Below are 19,259 nucleotides of genomic sequence, written 5' to 3'. Positions count from 1 at the left end.
GCCAGGCACCGCAGCACCGCCTGCGTGAGCCATTTTACAACAGGGGGTCCTGGTGAGGAACACAGAACTAAAAAGCCACCACCAACCGGAAGAGTTCAGGGAAGGTCGAAAGGAGACGCCACCTGTCCGACCACCTCCCAGAATCCTCTCTGCATCCATCCTGGCCGAACAAGACCGCTCGACCGGGAAGCACTCTGAGTCAGAAGGACTGGCTGAAGACAACCCGGAAGCTAGCCCATCACCGCCAAGGCCGAGACTGCGAGCCACGTGGCAGAGCGGTCCTCCTGCCTCCCCTCACCCTGCTGCTCTCCACCCGGCGCCCTTTCCCAATAGAATCTCTTTCTTTGTCAGCACGTGTGTCTCCTCGGACAATTCATTTCCGAGTCTTAGACAAGAGCCCAGTTTCGGGCCTGGAAGGGGTCCCCCTTCCTGCAACACCACCTGGCTGCCTAGAGCCTGTGCTCCAGGGCGAGAGGAGCTTCCACTGTGAGAAGGCCGCGCGCCACAGCTGAGCGTAGCCCCCACCGGTCCCAGCTGAAGAAAGCCCGCACGCAGCAGCGCAGACCCAGTACAGCCAAAAATGAAAATGAGTAGTAAAATTATTGAAAAAATTCTGATGGGGATTTCCCTGGCAGTCCAGGGGTTAGGACCCCAGGCTTTCACTGCATGGGGCAAGGTTCCGTCCCTGATTAGGGAACTAAGATCTTGCAAGCTGTATGGCACAGTCAAATGAATAGTTTAACGTTTTCAGTAAACAGTGAATTAATTTTCAGTATGACTGTGTCCCATGTAATATTTGGGACGTGGTTATGGTAAAGTTTTATTCATTGCCTGTCTGAAATGCAAATGGAACTGGGCATGTGTGTTTCTAGCTGTGTGAAGCTTACAACTCTAGCCTACCGGGATCCAGTTGTTAACTCTCAACGTTTAAAAGGGTTTGAAACTGTTAATACAAAGGGTTCATTAAGAACCACCGAAAGAGCAGAACAAGAGACTTAAATTAAGGGGCATGAGGACAATTGATTATAATATTTCTAACACAGGAATGAATGTTGTCAAATCACCAATTTCTCCCCACAAAAGAGCAAGAACCAGAGATGGCATTGAAAAGCCAAAGTGTTAGTTGCTCAGGTCTGTCTGACTGTTTGGGCCCCCATGGACTGTAGCCCTCCAGGCTCCTCTGTCCCTGGGATTCTCCAGGCCAGCATACTGGAGTGGGGTGCCATTCTCTCCTCCAGGGGATCTTCTCAACCCAAGGATCGAAACTGGGTCTCCCACATTGCAGGCAGATTCTTCACCATCTGAGCCAGAGAGGCGGCAGAGGGTTTAGTAAAGTCCCGGGTGTTCACTGGAAGGACTGATGCTGAAGCTGAAAGTCCAGTCCTTTGGCCACCTGATGCGAAGAGCTGACTCATTTGAAAAGACCCTGATGCTGGGAAAGATTGAAGGTAGGAGGAGAAGGGGATGACAGAGGATGAGATGGTTGGATGGCATCACCAACTCGATGGACATGGGTTTGGATGGACTCCAGGAGATGGTGATGGACAGGGAGGCCTGGCGTGCTGCAGTTCATGGGGTCACAGAGTCGGACATGACTGAGCGACTGAACTGAACTGAACTGCTGGGAAAATACAGACGAATTTCTACCTAATAGCTCACAGTTTTATAGACCCAAAGGTGAAGACAGACTCTAAAAGATGCCGCAGAGTGTCTTTGTTACCCAGGTGGAGAGAAGGCATCTTAAATTTAAAAAGCCATAAATCAAGGGGCTTCGCTTTGGCTCAGCGACAAAGCCTCCGCCTGCCAACGCAGGAGGCCCAGTTCTGGTCCCTGGTCTGGGGAGACCCAGCCTGCCGTGGGCCAGCTGAGCCCACACGCCATCACTATGCGGTCAGCGCCCTGGAGCCTGGCAGCCGTAGCCCTGAGGCCCAGACGCCTGAGCCGCTCTGCACGAGAAGGGAGGCCCCCGCGACGAGAGGCCCTCAGGCCTCAGCCAAGAGAAGCCCCCAGCGACACACAGCCAGAGAGCAGCCGGAGCAGACACGGAGACCCGGCTCAGGCGGAGAAGCAGTGAAAGTGAGCACACGCACGCACAGAGACCACAAGACGGAGAAAGGGAAACAGCGGAGCAGGGACTTGATTCCGCCGAAACTCAGGAGCTCCTTTCAGTGAAGGATGCCAGGGAGAAACAGGGGAGGACAAGGAAGAGACAGAGCTGCTTACCAGAGACAATCGGGGCTCATTTATCAGAGGTACCAGGAGCTCTTCAAAATCAACAAGAAAAAGGCAACTGACCCCAAGGGGAAAAAGGGCAGGGAATATAGATGGGGAGTTTGTGACAGAAGCAGAACGCCAAGGGACTAGAAAGAGCACTGAGGAGATACTCAGCGATCAGAGAAACGCCGCCGCTCTGTACAAGCCCGTGTTAGCCTGCGGGGGGAGGCGGGAAGCCTGCGGTCAGGGAGGGGCTGTGGAGAGCTGTCCCCGGCTGGGGGCAGTGGCCGGCTGCAGGCCTGGCCAGCACCTCCTGGTCCCGTTCTCACACAGCTCCAGGGGGGACAGCACGGTCCTTTGGGGGCAGCTGTCATGAGCCCCCGGTGGCCGTTGCTGGGGCAGTGTGGACGCACCCTGAAAAGTCATCCGATCGCAAAGCAGTGGCCAGACACCCCCAAAGGAACAGGTGCGCCTGCTGAGCGCTTCATGACCAAACGGGAAGACAGAACAAAGCTGTCACACACTTCCATCCCTGTGTACTCGAAAACACAGACGGCCTGAATACGGCACAGTCACGAGCCGCATCCAGGAGAGAAAAGGCGCATGTGCTCGGAAGAACGGGGACGGGGACGTGGAGATGCAGAAAATGGTGAGCGAGAAAAACAACTGAAATGAAGGGGAGCAATCAGATAAAGACGCATGTAACTGGAGGAGGAAAGAGGCGCCCACGCCAAGTAGCGTGAAACAAGCAGAGTCCCAGGGGAGCCCAGCCCCCCGCTCGGGAAGGCCAGGAGCAAGCATGTGACTGAGGACCAACCGGGCGCCTGCAGGCGCCGTCCTCGCCCCTGTGGGGGCCGGTCCACGGTCTCCGAGCCTCGGACCCGCAGGAGCCCCGGCCACCAGGCCATTCCCGTCTGCGGGCTGCAGGCAGACACCCTGCTTCTGGGCGGAGAGGGGCCGCTGCCCTCAGCTTCCTGGGGAAATGCCGTCCCTCGGGGCGGGGAGACCCCACTGCTGAGCCGGCCCCACGGTCTGACTCATCCATCTGAGCTGCTCACACTCTGGGTCTTGACCAGAGGGGTGGAGGGCCCCCAGGACGCCCCCCTCTCTGACCACAGCCTTGGACGGGCAGGGAGTGCCAGCCCCTCTACTTGAAGACATCCCGTAGGCGGCTCTGAGGAACATCGCAGGCGGGAAACCATGGGTTCTGTGGGGTTTTCAGACTGTGAGACAGGCTTAAAAATTAGCACCACTGCCGTTGCTTAGCCGAAGAAGGCTTGGTGGGATTGTATCTGCTTTGTTAGGCAATTCTAATTATGAGTCGACAGTATGGACAAGCTTCCCTGCTGGCTCAGAGGGTAAAGCATCCGCTTGCAATGCGGGAGACCCGGGTTCAATCCCTGGGTCGGAAAGATCCCCTGGAGAAGGAAATGGCAACCCACTCCAGTATTCTTGCTGGGAGGATCCCATGGACAGAGGAGCCTGGTAGGCTACAGTTCACGGGGTAGCAAAGAGTCGGACACGACTGAGCGACTTCACTAATGTGGACTAGAATTTTATTAGAGCCACTAGTCTGCAATTAAGCAAAGGAACAAGAGGTGAAATCAGCACACAGGAATAAACAGCCTTAAAAGTATATCTCAGAGGACATCAGGAAGCTGAAATCCCTTGTGTGATAAAAACAAAGAAGATATTTGGGGGTGAACTTCACAATAAGTATGCAAAGCCTACATTAAACACCTTCCGGTTCAGTCACCTTTAGAAGACAAACAAACACAGATATTCTTGCTTCTTAGAATGACATCATCTTACAGCTGCGAGTTTTCCTTAAAGCGACTTATGAAGTTTAAACGATCCCCGTAAAAATAGCGACAAGCTTCCTTGTGAAGTTAGATTAACAACTTATCAACCAGAGGCGTGTTAATGAATCTCCTGCTGCCTGAATGTTATGGACCAGAGTGTTTCAATATTCACTCATACAACAAATCACCAGTCACAGGCGTTAGTTTCTGCAAAAACCCCCCAGCCAGTAATATGCTAATACTAAAGCTCCTGGGAAGACCCCCTGGAGAAGGAAATGGCAACCCACTCCAGTATTCTCGCCTGGAAATTCCCATGGACAGAGGAGCATGGTAGGCTACGGTCCATGTGGTCGCAAAGAGTCGGACACGACTGAGCAACTTCACTTCATTTCAAAGCTCTTCAGCTTAAAAATGCAAGAATCGAATTAAATATCTGAGAGGCAAGAAGGCCTGGCCAGACACCGAAGCCGCCTTTTCAACCAGCATGGTACTGGCATGGAAACGTCAGAGGAGCCCACGGAGTCCGAAAATAGCCCCGGGCAGAGAGAGGAATCTGGCAACTGATAAAGGTGGCATCTCAAGTCACTGGGGCAAGATGCCTTGATAACAAACAAGAGACTAGTTATCTGGGAGAAAACAACATTAGGTCTACAGCTCATACCTTACCTGAGAACAAATGCCAAATGGGTCAGGGATCCAAGCATTGAAAAACAGAGCCGCCGGAAAACCAGGATCCTGAGGTCCCTCCCGGCTCTCAGAGGCTGCGATTTCAACTCCTCGGCAAGGGAACTGAAGGCAGAGGGCCCCCGTGAGGACACTTACGGGTGCTGTGCCTTTTGGACCACCGGGCTCTCCCACCACACGGCTGGGAGGCACGGGGGTCTTACAGACACATTTCTGCGGAAGTTGCCTGCGCTCCAGCCCACGGTACCTGCCAAACACTTCCCAGACACCCCTGCACCTGAGGCAGACCGTGAGGACCAAGGTCAGAACCGTCGGAGATAACACGTGGCTTTCTCTCTAAGTGAAAACGCTCCTGGGCTTGTGCGGAAATTAACCATCATCCCCACAGCCCCCACGGGGTGCTGAGCTGGAGAAACACAGCCACGTCAGACCTGGGAGCTTGCGGTCTGGGTAGGAAGGGGGCCCCCGGTCAGGCCAGGCTATTACGGGAGTAGTAACATTTAGAACTTCTCTAATGCGGCCCAAAGGCGCCGTTTTCACAAAGCCAGCATTCCCACACCTGCTGTAATAGGAACAGGGCCGCGCACGGCCCAGTGAGATCTTAAATCACTCTCCGAGAGCGACAAGCTTGACTTGGCTGACTTCCCAAGGGTCCCAACTGGGCTCCCACCCCAGAGAAGGAGCCTCTGGGCCTGGTGGGGCAGGGCTGGGAAAGGGGAGGGTAGCTACAAATACCAGGGGCGGGGGTTTCTGGACGGGGCTTCCACGTGGCGCTAGTGGTAAAGAACTCGCCTGCCAATGCGGGAGACGCAGGTTCGGTCCCCAGGCCGGGAAGATCCCCTGAAGGAGGGCACGGCAACCCACTCCAGTATTCTTGCCTGGAGAATCCCATGGACAGAGGAGCTGGCTACAGCTCCGGCGGGCTACAGTCCCTGGGGTCGCAAGGAGTTGGACACGATTGAAGAGACGGCTGGCCGCAGGGAGAGCGAACAGTCAGCCTCGTGGGGACTCATGATCCAGCCCCCAGGACCCCTGACGCTGCTGCACGTTCAGAGCATGGGGCTCAACCTGACCCCCAGGACGGAGCAGGGCTGGCTCCCTCCATCCAAGGGAAGGAAACCCCCTCCAGACATCTGGTCCTAGAGAAAGGCCTTCGTGCACCCATAACCCTTCAAAAGCACGGCCACGACACGCGTGGAATACACACATTCAAAGGCTGTGCTGGCGGCTTACGACACCTGCAGGGACGAATGCCTTCTCACAGGTGCGTTGGCACCTGACCCCCTCGGACCCCAGAGACGGTGTCCCCACGTCCAGGCCCAGGATCCGCAGCAGTCGCCATACACACATACATGTCTGCGTCCAGCAAGACACGCTAATGGCAGCATTTAAGGGTTGCTGTCCCAGACAGCATCCTCCGACACGGCAGAGGGCTGAGAACCTAGGAAGCGGGGGCATGGATCCGCCTCCTGCAGAAACCAGCCCCTCGCCTGGCCCGTGAGGCCCGCGGTGTCCAGCCCCGCTGCTGAGGGCTCGGAGTCCACCCCCCATTCTCACCCGTCCGCCCCACACCTTGAACACGCCCGCGTGCCCGCCTCGGGGTCGTTGCTGCGCCAGAGGCCCCGTGCGCAGCCTCAGAAGGATTGGCCCCTGCCCCCTCCGGTTCTGCCGGGAGTCAGCTCCAGACAGCGGCCCCCACCAAGCAGCCCCCACCAAGCAGCCCCTCTCCCTTCTTGCCTGAGTCCTTTCAGGTTCCTTCACGACTCCCTCGGTATTCCGAGCCCTTTCTGATGGCTCACGACATTCAATACCGAAGTTACATAATTTATGAACGGACTCAGTGCATGTTAAACCTGTTTTTTCACTGGTTCATTGTCAAGCCTGGCAGCCACGAGCCACGAGCCACACTTGGGGCACAGTCAGCCTGAACCGAGGAGTTCTGCAGGCGCCGACCCTCAACGCTCATCAGAAGGACCGAGGCTGAGGCTCCAATACTTTGGCCACTGCATAGAAAGCACTGGCTCATTGGCAAAGACCCTGATGCTGGGAAAGATCGGAACAAGAGGACAAGGGGACACCAGCGGACGAGACGGTTGGACGGCATCACCGACGCGATGGACGTGAATCTGCGCAGACTCCGGGAGGCAGTGAGGGACAGGCAAGCCTGGCGTGCTGCAGTCTCTGGGGTCACAAAGGGTTGGACACAACTAGCGGCTAAGCAACAGCAAAGGGCGAATGCACCCTGGATTCTGAAGACTGAGCATCAGAGGGGAAGGCAAAGGGTCTCACCAGTAATCCCCATGCTGCTTACGCGTTGCAACAGCGTGTTCTGGATTAACTCCAGATACTGGGTTACCCACAGTGCAGAACTGAAATTAATTTCATTTACCTCTTTCAATAATACTTTGCCGACGTGTCTACGAGACATTTTAACTTCCATATGTGGTTTGCATTTGTGACTTTCGCCGCGTTTCCGTGTAGGATGGACACCCCAGGAGAGCATGGACTTGGTCTTGTCCTGGCGTCTAGCAGGGCCCCTGGTGCGCAGGCAGGCAGGGCAGCCAGCGGCGAGCGGGCCCTGTGGTTCCGCATCCGACGCTCCGCCCTCAGTGTCTCTCGCAATCCCTGACCCCTGATGTCACACAGGACGCGAGCACCCTTCCGCGTCTTCGTAAGTAAGCCCCGTCCTGATTCGCTACCTTCTCGGTTAGGTCTTAAAACGTGTTTGTAAAACACCATCTTCTGAAAAGAGCCTTCATTCTTTTCCAGAAGAGGCACTGCATTTTGAAGAGTCCATTTAACGGATAAATTAATCTAACCACCCTGAAAAAACACCTGGAAGAAGGGGAAAGAAAAACAAACGCATCGCCCTCGGGAGATGTGGCGGGGAGCGGCTTCAAGAGCCGGCGGCCAGAGAGGCACAGACGCCTGGGCAGGAAAGGAGCATCCTCGGCTGTGAGGACAGGACAGGCAGGCGCTGAGGACCGGCCTCCGCCCCCGGCCCCGGCAGGAGGGTCCCGCTCAGGGCAGCAAAGACATCTATGTAAGGGCAGACGCGACCTACCTAAGTCATTCCGCAGAATTACTGAGCACTTCCTAAGTGCCAGCAAGGGGACACAGCCAGAACAGAACACACAGGGGCTCTTGCTGGAGCCTAGATTCTGTGTGACGGAGACAGAAAATGAGGAAATTAGCACGTAAACGTATGTGTATCCTATACATTTCATCATTGCACACTCAGAGAATGCAAGCCATGCTCTCAATGCAGTTTCAAAATCCCGCAGTGCAATGTGTAAAGTCGGGCAGTAGCGTAGTTTCAGAGGAAGCCCCGCTGAGCTGCTTCAAGTCCTGGAAGAGGATGCTGTGAAAGTGCTGCACTCAATATGCCAGCAAACTGGGAAAACTCAGCAGTGCCCACAGGACTGGAAAAGGTCAGTTTTCACGCCAATCCCAAAGAAAGGCAATGCCAAAGAATGCTCAAAGTACCACACAATTGCACTCATCTCATTCGCTAGCAAAGTAATGCTCAAAATTCTCCAAGCTAGGCTTCAATAGTACGTGAACCAAGAACTTCCAGATGTACAAACTGGATTTAGAAAAGGCAGAGGAACCAGAGATCGAATTGACAAAATCCACTGAATCACAGAAAAAGCAAGAGAGTTCCGGAGAGACATCTACTTCTGCTTTATTGACTATGCCAAAGCCTTTGACTGTGTGGATCACCTCAAACTGTAGAAAATTCTTCAAGAGATGGGAACACCAGACCACCTGACCTGTCTTCTGAGAAATCTGTGTATAGGTCAAGAAGCAACACTCAGAACTGGACATAGAACAACAGATTGGTTCCAAATCCGGAAAGGAGTACATCAAGGCTGTATATTGTCACCCTGCTTATTTAACTTATATGTAGAGTATCTCATGCAAATTGCCACACAAGCTGGAATCAAGATTGCTGGGAGAAATATCAATAACCTCAGATATGCAGATGACACCACCCTTATGGCAGAAAGCAAATAAGAAGTAAAGAGCCTCTTGTTGAAAGTGAAAGAGGAGAGTGAAAAAGCTGGCCTAAAATTCAACATTCAAAAAGCTAAGATCATGGGATCCAGTTCCATCACTTCATGGAAAATAGATGGAGAAACAATGGAAATAGTGGCAGATTTTATTTTCTTGGACTCCAAAATCACTGCAGATGGTGACTGCAGCCATGAAATGAAAAGATGCTTGCTCCTTGGAAGAAAAGCTATGACAAACCTAGATAGCATATTAAAACCCAGTGACATTACTTTGTCAACAAAGTTCTGTCTAGTCAAAGCTATGTTTTTCCAGTAGTCATGTTATGGCTGTGAAATTTGGATCATAAGAAAAGCTGAGTGCCAAAGAATTGATGTTTTTGAACTGTGGTGTTGAAGAAGACTCTTGAGAATCCCTTGGACTGCAAGAAGATCCAACCAGTCCATCCTAAAGAAAATCAGTCCTGAATATTCGTTGGAAGGACTGATGTTGAAGCTCCAATACTTTGGCCACCTGATACGAAGAACTGACTCATTGGAAAGGACCCTGATGCTGGGAAAGATTGAAGGCGGGAGGAGAAGGGGACGACAGAGGATGAACTGGTTGGATGGCATCACTGACTCGATGGACGTGAGTCTGAGTGAACTCTGGGAGTTGGTGATGGACAGGGAGGCCTGGCGTGCTGCAGTCCATGGGGTCACAAAGAGTCAGGCAAGACTGAGTGACTGAGCTGAACTGAAATGAATTGATTGTTTCAGAGTATAATTTTAGGTAATGAAACAGCCAACTCATTGGAAAAGACCCTGGTGCTGGGAAAGATTGAAGGCGGGAGGAGAAGGGGACGACAGAGGATGAGATGGTTGGAGGGCATCACTGGCTCAGTGGACATGAGCTTGGGCAAACTCCGGGAGATGGTGAGGAGCAAGAGATCAGGCGTGCTGCAGTCCATGGGTTCATGAAGAGTTGTGCACAAGTTAGGAACTGAACAAGAGCAAATGATTTGACGACTTCACAAACTACGGATGAATTTAAGATAAGTCTCTGCACAAATAAAAGCCAGGCAAGGTTTCAGAGCGCTGCGGCAGGAGAACTCACCACTGGCTGAGTGTCACTCACACAGGACAGCTCCAAGACTGGCACTCGTGGGGCCAGTTCAGTTCAGTCGCTCAGTCGTGTCCGACTCTCTGCGACCCCATGAATCGCAGCACGCCAGGCCTCCCTGTCCATCACCAACTCCTGGAGTTCACTCAGACTCACGTCCATCGAGTCCGTGATGCCATCCAGCCATCTCATCTCATGGGGCACACTGAAGCCTAGAAATGGGGCACAGTGAAGCCTAGAAAATGCTGAAGCTCCATCTCCAGAGAGGGAAAGCGCATTTCAGCCCAGCATCAGCCTTAGTACAGAAGCAGCAGCAGATGCCCCCGCAGACTCGTTAGTGGGGCTGTGCCGCTTGGCGCGGAAGGCAAGCAAAGCAGACGACCACGCCCGCTGGCAGGGAGCCGCTCGCCTGAAAAAACCCTGAACTCCACTGCGTTCCAGGGCAGGAAAGAGCGCTGAGCACGCCCCAGCACCTTCTGGAAACTGCTAGTACTGCAGCCCGGAGGCTCTGAGCTGAAAGGAGGCAGGGTGCTGATTTAACATTCTGCAGCCACCCCAGCCCCAGGGCGGGGAGCCCATTTGCAGAGCTGCTCAGCAAAGGAGGCCTGATGAATCGGTGCTGTCGGCTTTCAGGCAGCGTGCGTTCGGGCCCCGGTTTATGAATTATGTACTGAAGCTCAATGCATTTCTGTAGGAGGGACGGGTGTGCTATTCACAAGTGATGTCTTAGTCAGCAAGGAAACAAGTCTTTGAAGATGAGGATTTATGGGCCTATATGTAATTACCTCATCTGAGTTCATTCATCTTTTCACCAAAGATCCTGAAGTGCCTCTTGCAAATTTGCTTTTGGGGACACAAAAATGAATAAAATATGGCCCCTGACTTCAAGAAAACCACAGTCTAGGTTCAAGAGATCCACGTGTGAGCAGATAATTAGGGTTCCACGAGGTGAGCACAACAGAGCTTTGAACACGTCCCTATGGGCTTGAAGAAGGGAGATGATGGCCCCTGCCTGGAGGAAGGCAGGGTCTGGGGGCTCGTGGAGGAGAGGGTGCCTGAGCGGAGCATTCTACGGTGAGGAGGAGGGTGCCCAGCAGATGAGAGCTGAGGAAGCAGCCCGCACGCAGTGCAAAGGCGAAAGCACGCGTGGGAGAGTCTGAGGGTCCTTAGGGCCTGCCGCGCAGACGGGCAAGGACGGCGGGGGCGGCGGAGCTGGGGGCGGCCTGCGGGTCAGTGTGGACGTGCGTTCAGCTGTCGTCATAAAAACGTCCCTAAGTACCAGTGGCTTTAAGAGGAAAGCTTGTGTGTGTGGTTTTTTTTTTGAACTTTCTGGTGGTCCAGTGGACACAGGTTCCATCCCTGGTCTGGGAAGAGTCCACGTGTGGACTCAGCCTGTGCCCACCACTCCTGAAGCCCTTGGGCCCTGGAGACTACGCTCCGGAAGAAGAGAAGCCGCCCCCGGGAAGCCCTCGCACCCCACCTAGGGAGGGGCCCCTGCTCGCCACAGCTAGAGACGGCAGTGAAGACCCAGTGCCGCATGAAATAAATACAGACATACATTTTACAACCAAATGAAGATTGTGTTCAAGGACCATTTGAGGAACTGTCGCGCGGGGAGCTAACTGAACGGGTTGTGGTCCAGAGGAAGACACTGGAGAGACACCAAGACCCACAGAATCAAGGGTGCGCTTGGGTTGGTAGAACATCACGGATACGTTGTAACAAATGTGCTATTTCTGCTGTGAGATGTTAGTGAGAGGGCAAACAGAGGGGAGCACATGGGAACTCTCTGAACTGCCTTCCCAAACTTTCTGTGAATAGAGACCTTTCCAAAATGAAAACTTAATGGCCCCCGTCCACGTGGTCCAGCAAGGCTCACCCCCACCCCTGCACCCCGTCTATCCATGGCTGATGTGACAGCTCGAGCTCCGTGCACGCCCTATGCACCCCTACCGCTGCGGGCAGCAGAGAATGAGATGATTCGACAGCATCACTGACTCAATGGACGTGAGTTTGAGCAAACTCTGGGAGACAGTGGAGGACAGAGCAGCGTGGCGTGCTGCAGTCCACAGGGCCGCCAAGAGTCAGACACAGCGACTTAACAACAGCAATATTGGGCTGAGAAACTGGTGACAATTTAGACTATAATTCTGCCACATAGCAGAAAGGTCAAACTCCTGGTTCCCTAAAAGACACAGATAAAGCCCTGGCGCGTGCTCCTGACCTGGGTTTCGGGAAGCAGACCCCCCTCCAGATGGAAGCCGCTGATGGCGAGCATGCGGACCCCAGGCATTGAGACCAGAAAGTTGAGATGCTCAGAATATCTCCTTGATGACAACCAATCCAAGAACTGTCCGCAAGCTGACCACACGCTGCTCCTGGAACCCATAAAGCTCGCTACCCCCTCCAGGTGGGACCCACAGTCCAGAGGGCACGAGCCCACTGTGGCCCCCTGTGCCTGGAAAAGCAAGAAAAGCTCCTGTTCCACCCAAACTCTGTCTCTGCACTTCTGTCCAGCACTGGTGAACAGAGGCCGCATCGCGGCTCCGGAAACCGCACTCCAAGAAAGGATTTACAAACCTGGTTTCTTGTGAAGAGTCAAGGACGCGTCTTTAGGGATGCGTTAGCCAGGTGATGAATCCTAACAGACACCACAAAGGGCCGGAATGACATCCTGTGACAGCATGTCCCGCGTCGCGCCGGGGACAGCAGCATCAGCTCCACCGCGTTCCTTCCAGACACGCGTGACCTGAGGTTAATCATACAGAAATGCAGACACAGCTAGGTAGAGGAGTATCTGAGAGAGCAATCGGCCTGTACGCAGAAGTATCAGCCTTACAGAGCGCATGGCAGCGTGCACACACAGGACAGGGAATTACTCCTGCTTAAAGGAGGTGAAGAAGAATGACGGATGAACACAAACAGCGGAATGAATCTTAGTAAACAAATCACAAAACCCCGTAAAGGATACTGTTGGAGCAATTGGGGAGAATTGAACATAAACTGCATAATAAGCAATAATGCATCTCAATGTAACACTTGTTGACCAGGAGACTGTTGTGTTGGTTTAGCAGGGGAATGCGCTTTCTCTTAGGAAATGAATGCAGATTTACTTGAAGGCGCAGTTTCATGGTGACTGAAATCTACTTTCGAATGACTTTTAAAATGTGAGTGTGGGTCTGTGAGTGTCTGCGGCCAAAGACGGAAAATGTAAGACAAAACCGGGCAAAATGTTAGCAGTCGGCGAGTTGGGACAGGCTGCGTAATTTTTAACTCTGCCGTTCTTTTAACGTTGTGGGTGGCTTCGAAAATTTTCAAGTAAAAGTTGGAGAAGAAAAATAGGGCGCTGTGAAGGAATCAAATCCGAATCATATAAAAAAAAGGTGAAGAGAAATTCTGATTCTACTGACCTATTGCTTATACCAGGGACAACGTAAAAAATGATGAAATATTTACCTTTAAAAAAAAAAAAGCAAGTTGTGTCAGTCCGTTAAGGCCGCCACAGCAGAGTAAGTACAGGCTAGGTGGCCAAGAAGCAACAGAAACTTATTTCTTGCATCTCTGGAGGCTGCCGGAGAAGGCGATGGCACCCCACTCCAGTACTCTTGCCTGGAAAATCCCACGGACGGAGGAGCCTGGTGGGCTGTAGTCCATGGGGTGGTGAAGAGTCGGACACAACTGAGCGACTTCACTTTCACTTTTCACTTTCATGCATTGGAGAAGGAAATGGCAACCCACTCCAGTGTTCTTGCCTGGAGAACCCCAGGGATAGGGGAGCTGGGTGGGCTGCCGTCTATGGGGTCACACAGAGTCGGACACGACAGAAGCGACTTAGCAGTAGCAGCAGCTGGAGGCTGCGAGGCTGAGGTTAGAAAGAGCACGGACTCGCCTGTGGGGTTCCCCTGGGGTACTAACCCCACCCAGGGAGCCCCACCCTCATCAGCTAATCACCTACCAAAGGCCCCACCTCCTAGCCCCGTCACCCCGGCAGTTAGGCTCTAAGACACAGATCTGCGGAGACACAAGCATTCGGCCCCTAACACCCCGGTCCCTGGCGCAGGGCAGGCCCAGCGCGGTCAGTGGACAGTGGGTGAAGCCGGGTGGACATAGGGCTTCTCCCCACCCTCTGGGGCTTCATCCGGTTGAAACCACGTCACCAGCTGGGGCAGGAAAGGGGATGACTGTCTTGTGAAATATATTGGTACAGACATGAATTCCACACAAGATCAAAGCCCCTCAAGCGGCAGCTGACACGTTAAGCCTGAGAACAGAAGCTCATTAACAAGTCGGGGATTCTGGCTGCGGGGGGATGGGGTAGAACCGAGGAGCGCCAAGGCGTCTGGGGACATTTGGAATCCCTCCCCCATTTTCCCAGGCGCTTGTAGAAATGGTTTGCTCTCAAGCAGCCGGAAGGTGGAGTGACTCAGTTTCCTTAGAGCAGGACTTGCCGCGGCAGTGGTTCAGGGGCGCGGCTGAAAGGGAACTGCCCAGCGGGCAGCAGGGAACGCGGCCTGGACCACCTGGAAGAGGGCGTGGTTAAGGATGTGCGTCAGGACAGGAGGAGACCCGCAGACCTAGAGACTGAACTGACGTCGGCGGGCCTGGGCTGGGGGGCGGGAGGCAGGAAGGGAGCGTTAGGGAGTCTGGGACGGACGCGTGCACTCTGCTGTGTTTAAGATGGACAACCCCCAGGGACCCACAGCAGAGCACGGCGAACTCCGCTCAGCGCTGCGTGGCAGCCTGGGTGGGAGGGGAGCTCGGGGCAGCATGTGTGTGTGTGGCTGAGTCCCTCCGCTATTCACCTGAAACTCTCACGACATTGTTAACTGGTTACATCCCAACACAAAATAAAAAGTTTTAAAAAAAGAATGTGTATCAGGAGAAAAGAGACGAACACTCCCAGCTGTTCCTGGAGTGCAGTAGGCATCCAACAGACTTCACATTGAAAACAATTTAGAAACTTCCAGAATGGAACACGCGTCCTAAGGGCACGGTGGGGGGCGCAGTTTGCCCAGGTAACGTGGAGAATCCCTGGACGCACAGGCGGCGCCTGCGCAGGAGGCCCCGTCACGCGCACTCGCTGTGTTTGCGCTCGTCTTTGGAAGGAATGATGCTGAAGCTGAAACTCCAGTACGTTGGCCACCTCATGCGAAGAGCTGACTCATTGGAAAAGACTCTGATGCTGGGAGGGATTGGGGGCAGGAGGAGAAGGGGACGACCGAGGATGAGATGGCTGGATGGCATCACGGACTCGATGGACGTGAGTCTGAGTGAGCTCCGGGAGCTGGTGATGGACAGGGAGGCCTGGCGTGCTGCGGTCCACGGGGTCGCACAGAGTGGGACACGACTGAGCGACTGAACTGACTGATTTGCTCTCTGTGGGCTCCTGACTCCAGCCTGTGTCTCGCAGGGACACTGGATGTTCCTGTTTTCAAATAGCAGATTCAACATAAAAAAATAACGGCACACTGATTCACAGAGGGAGAGAGGGAACGCGAATTACTTCAGATCGGTTAATTCTTTACTTTTTTAAAATGTCTGTTGATTTACGTGATGACTTGGGGTTTCTACTTCTGTTGAAACTTTAAAGCTGTGAAATCAAGCGTGAGTGCAGGGCAGACCCTCCTCTGGAAAGCGAGCGTAATTGAAACTGTAATCTGTTGCCTGTTCCTTTGCAGACGTGTGTGTGCTGCGTGCTTTCATTCACTCCCACGATTGCGTGTGCAAAGCTCAACGGGAGCGGACCAGTCCGTCTCCGCCAGACGCTCTCCTTCTTCATTACTATTATTTCACGATTGTCGTTGTAAAGGGTTTTGCTGCGTGAGAGGCAGGACGTTTAACAAAGTGTGCTCTTGCGGTGCCAAATACGCTAGGTGTGCCAGGTGCACACAGCAGGGCGAGCCCACACGTCTCTTTTACCCCCAAAACCCTTTTAGATAAACACAAGGGCTGCTTTAAAGACATAAGCTGCCCACAGAGGTGGTGGGAGAGGAGGGGCGTGCACGGCGGGGTTGGAAGCTGGAGCACCAAGGAGGCTCGCCCCGCAGAGCCCCAGGCACGCAGACTCGGGGTCCCTTGAGGACCCCTTCCCACTCTGAATCACCGGTGGCCGCCCCTCCCCCAGCCTAGCAGAAGATGAGAGATTTATTCAGGGGGATATGAGAGTGAGTCTCTGGACTGGGGGACTTGAGGCACAGTTGAGGTCAGTGTTGTGATGCTGAAAAGCAAGGAGATATGCACATTCCGGTGGTGAAAACCCCAGACCTCTCCCCAGCTCAGTCCCCAGAAGTCTTCCTCTTGAGGCAGGAGACTGGATTTTTCCAGATGGAATTTGAGGAATCCCATCGGGATGTCCCAACTAAATGAGCTGGCCACACCACCCTGCACCAAAGTTCGAACTCACCCCTTAGGTTTCCAGTCGACATGTAGCATCCCATTCTTGAATACTAAGAGGCCACGGTCAGCAGACATCAGAGGGAAGGTTCTGACCAGAAAGACGGGGACCAAAATGAAGATGTACCAAGATGGGGACAGAACAATAACTTGGAGAAAACGGGGATTTTGCAAGAGAAGAAAGCTTAAAACAGATTATTCAGTTCAGTTCAGTTCCGTCGCATCCAACTCTTTGCGACTCCAAAGATTATTAACATCCTCAAAAAGATGATATTGTGATCATGGAACAGACAGGCTGCAAGAAAAATTAGCATTCAGAGAACAAAAAAAATAATTTTGGTAATTAAGATCATGACAGTGGGGATAGAAAGCTCAGTAGAAGGTTTAGAAAATGAAAGTAAGAACAGAGACTTGAAAATAAGACAGTTGGAAAATAAAGGAGAAAGATTAAGACAATTTAAGGACTGGTCCACAAAGTTCAGGATTCAAGTCAGAAGAGTTTCAGAGAAAAAAGAATCAAATAAAGGGTGGGTGGGGACAGATAGGGGAGGGGGTCTAAAAACCTCCCCAGAAGATGGGTTGCCCTGCTGCGAAGACCCACCAAGTGCTCACCGGGGCACACAGTCACGAACCCTCAAGACTCTGGAGGCAGAAAAGATGCCCCAGGCTTTCAGAGGCCGAGAATGACCGAGAAGAAAACACTGGGAATCAGATGGATCGGCTGGCCTTGTATTCGTTTCTCATCACTACTGTAAATAATAGCCACAAATTCAGCAGCTAACAGCAGCGCACCGCCAGCATCTGTGATCAGAAACACCGCACGGGCCTCACAGGGCTGAAGTCAAGGTGTCGGCTCAGCTGTCCCTCTTTTGGAGACTCTGACGGGACCGTCCGTTCCTCTGCGTTTTCCAGCTTCTGGGGATCACCACGCTCCTTGACTTGTGGTCCCTCTAGCTTCAAAGCCAGCATTTCCAAGTCTCTCTTTTCCCCTTCCCCTGCCAACCACCCCCCAACTCTACTTAAATTCTCACAGCTCCTGCAACTCTGACCCTGCTGCCTCCCTATAAGAACCCCTGTGATTCCATTTAACCCACAGGAGAGCCCCCGTTCCAACATCCTTAACACAGTCCCACCGGCAGGGCCCCTTTCGTCGTGTGCAGCGCCGCGCTCCCAGGCTCCAGGGTTACGACTGTGCATCTCTGGGGGCAGAGGCATCATTCGGTGCCCCAGCCAGCACTGGGCATCTAAACAGCAGGCCGGAGCACAGCTGGCAGCCGGCACCCCACTCCATTTGGCTCAGAAATCACTTTCTGCCTGGAAGCTTTCTCTCCTCAACCAAACTATCAATCAAGTGGGAGGGCAAAATGAAGACATTTTCCAAAGTAAACTCTCAAAAGATTCACGTCCCACACATCCTCTCTCAAGAAACTCCTGGAGGATGTTCCCAAACAAATGACTCAACCAAGAATGAAAAGGCGCTGGGCTTACAGGAAAGTGTAGGTGCGGGGGGCGGAGGGGCGGGAAGAAACGGTATTGGCAAAAGTGTTGAAGACGCCCTGGAGGACAGGGCTGGCGTCCAGATCCGAGGGCTCAGAAAGGCCCAGCGCTGCTCCCTGGGGAAGACGGGCTGACTCTGTCCAGTGCCTGTGACCTTACGTGTGTACGGATACTGGGTAAAGAGTGCGCGACTGAATTAGCAGTAAGTTCATGGAAAGCCAGGCGTATGACTGTAAAAACAATGATTGACTCCAAGGAAGGCAGAAGCTGGGCAGGAAAAGAAACGGGATCGTCGATTGTTACTTCGGCAGTTTCCCAGCTGCAAACAGTACTTCCTGGCCCTGGAAATGTGGATATTGATCATCTGTTTTGCCAGAACCAACCTAACACAACCATGAGGGGGTGAGTGAGCAGGGCTGGAGTGGGAAACAGAGCTAGCCTCAAGGTTGAGTGAGGATCAGAGAGCTGGGGAGAAAGTGAAGAATCGGGAAGGAGAGAGGTGAGAACGCTGTTCAGGGCCTGGAGGCAGAAGCCGGAACAACCGACCGGAAGAGCCGTCGCTGCTCTTTAGTCACTCAGGCGTGTCTGGCTCTCTGCAACCCCGCGGACCATAGCCCGCCTGGCTCCTCTGTCCCTGGGATTCTCCAGGCAAGAATGCTACGTGAGTTGCCATTTCCTTCTCAAGGAGATCTTCCCGACCCAGGAATCGAACCCACGCCTCCTGCTTTGGCAGGCGAACTCTTCACCACTGAGCCAGCAGGGAAACCGGAAGTGGAGGTGAAGAGGAGTTTGGGTGAGAAAGAGAAATGGGGCCTGCCGGCTACAAGGCCAGCAGACCTTTTCTGCAAACAGCCAGCCGCACAGGTCTCCTCTGGATTCTTTTTCTGGCCGAATAACAGTCAGAAAGGCGGTGACTCAACACCACTTCTTAGCCGTCAGCTCTGTGGGTCAGAACCTGGCGCAGGTTGGCTGAGTTCTCTGCTTGCCGCTCACGAGCAGAAATCAAGGTGCCAGGGGGCTCCTCTCGCCTGGAGACCCTGGGGAAGAAGCTGCCCCCCCCAAGCTGGCAGCTTCTGGGTCCTGGCGCTTGTAGGACCAAGGACCCCTTTCCTGCTCTGGGGCCCCTCTAAGCTCAGGTCTCATGTGCTTCCGATCTCTCTGCCTCTCTCTTCTGCTTTTAAGGGCCCACCCAGATGACCCCAGAACATCCTTATTTTAAGGTCCACTGATGAGCAACCTTAATACCATCTGCAAAGCCCCTTTGTCAAGCAAAGTACCATGGTAACAGATCACACCGATGGGGAAGGCCTCACCAATGGGGAAGGTCACACTGATGGGGAAGGCCTCACCGATGGGGAAGGCCGCGCTGACGGGGAAGGCCACACTACCTCTGTCACCGGGACTGGGTTCTGTCCTCCAGCACAAGAGCGGTCAACAGAGCGGAAACGACCACAGGACACCCAGGGAAAGAGCCAGAAGAGGCCGAGTGCCCGCGGTCGCCGCTCTGGGGAGGGGCTGAGGCTGGCGCAGAGGAGTCCGAAGCCTCGCCTTCTG

At 53.5% G+C, this 19,259-nt stretch overlaps 1 protein-coding gene across 1 annotated transcript in view; it reads right to left on the bottom strand.

Moving 5' to 3' along the window:
• MGLL (monoglyceride lipase) overlaps nucleotides 1-10,154 on the bottom strand; it is a 116,528-nt gene extending 106,374 nt beyond the window's left edge. Inside the window, exon 1 of the mRNA XM_060402710.1 lies at nucleotides 9,810-10,154. The gene's annotated coding sequence lies outside the window, so the exon portion shown is untranslated. The remainder of the gene's footprint in view (nucleotides 1-9,809) is intronic.
• Between the last annotated feature and the right edge of the window lie 9,105 nt (nucleotides 10,155-19,259).

The sequence above is a fragment of the Ovis aries genome, chromosome 19 (genome assembly GCF_016772045.2).
Source record: "Ovis aries strain OAR_USU_Benz2616 breed Rambouillet chromosome 19, ARS-UI_Ramb_v3.0, whole genome shotgun sequence".
NCBI lineage: Eukaryota > Metazoa > Chordata > Mammalia > Artiodactyla > Bovidae > Ovis > Ovis aries.
This window is presented reverse-complemented; position numbering and strand designations above follow the sequence as displayed.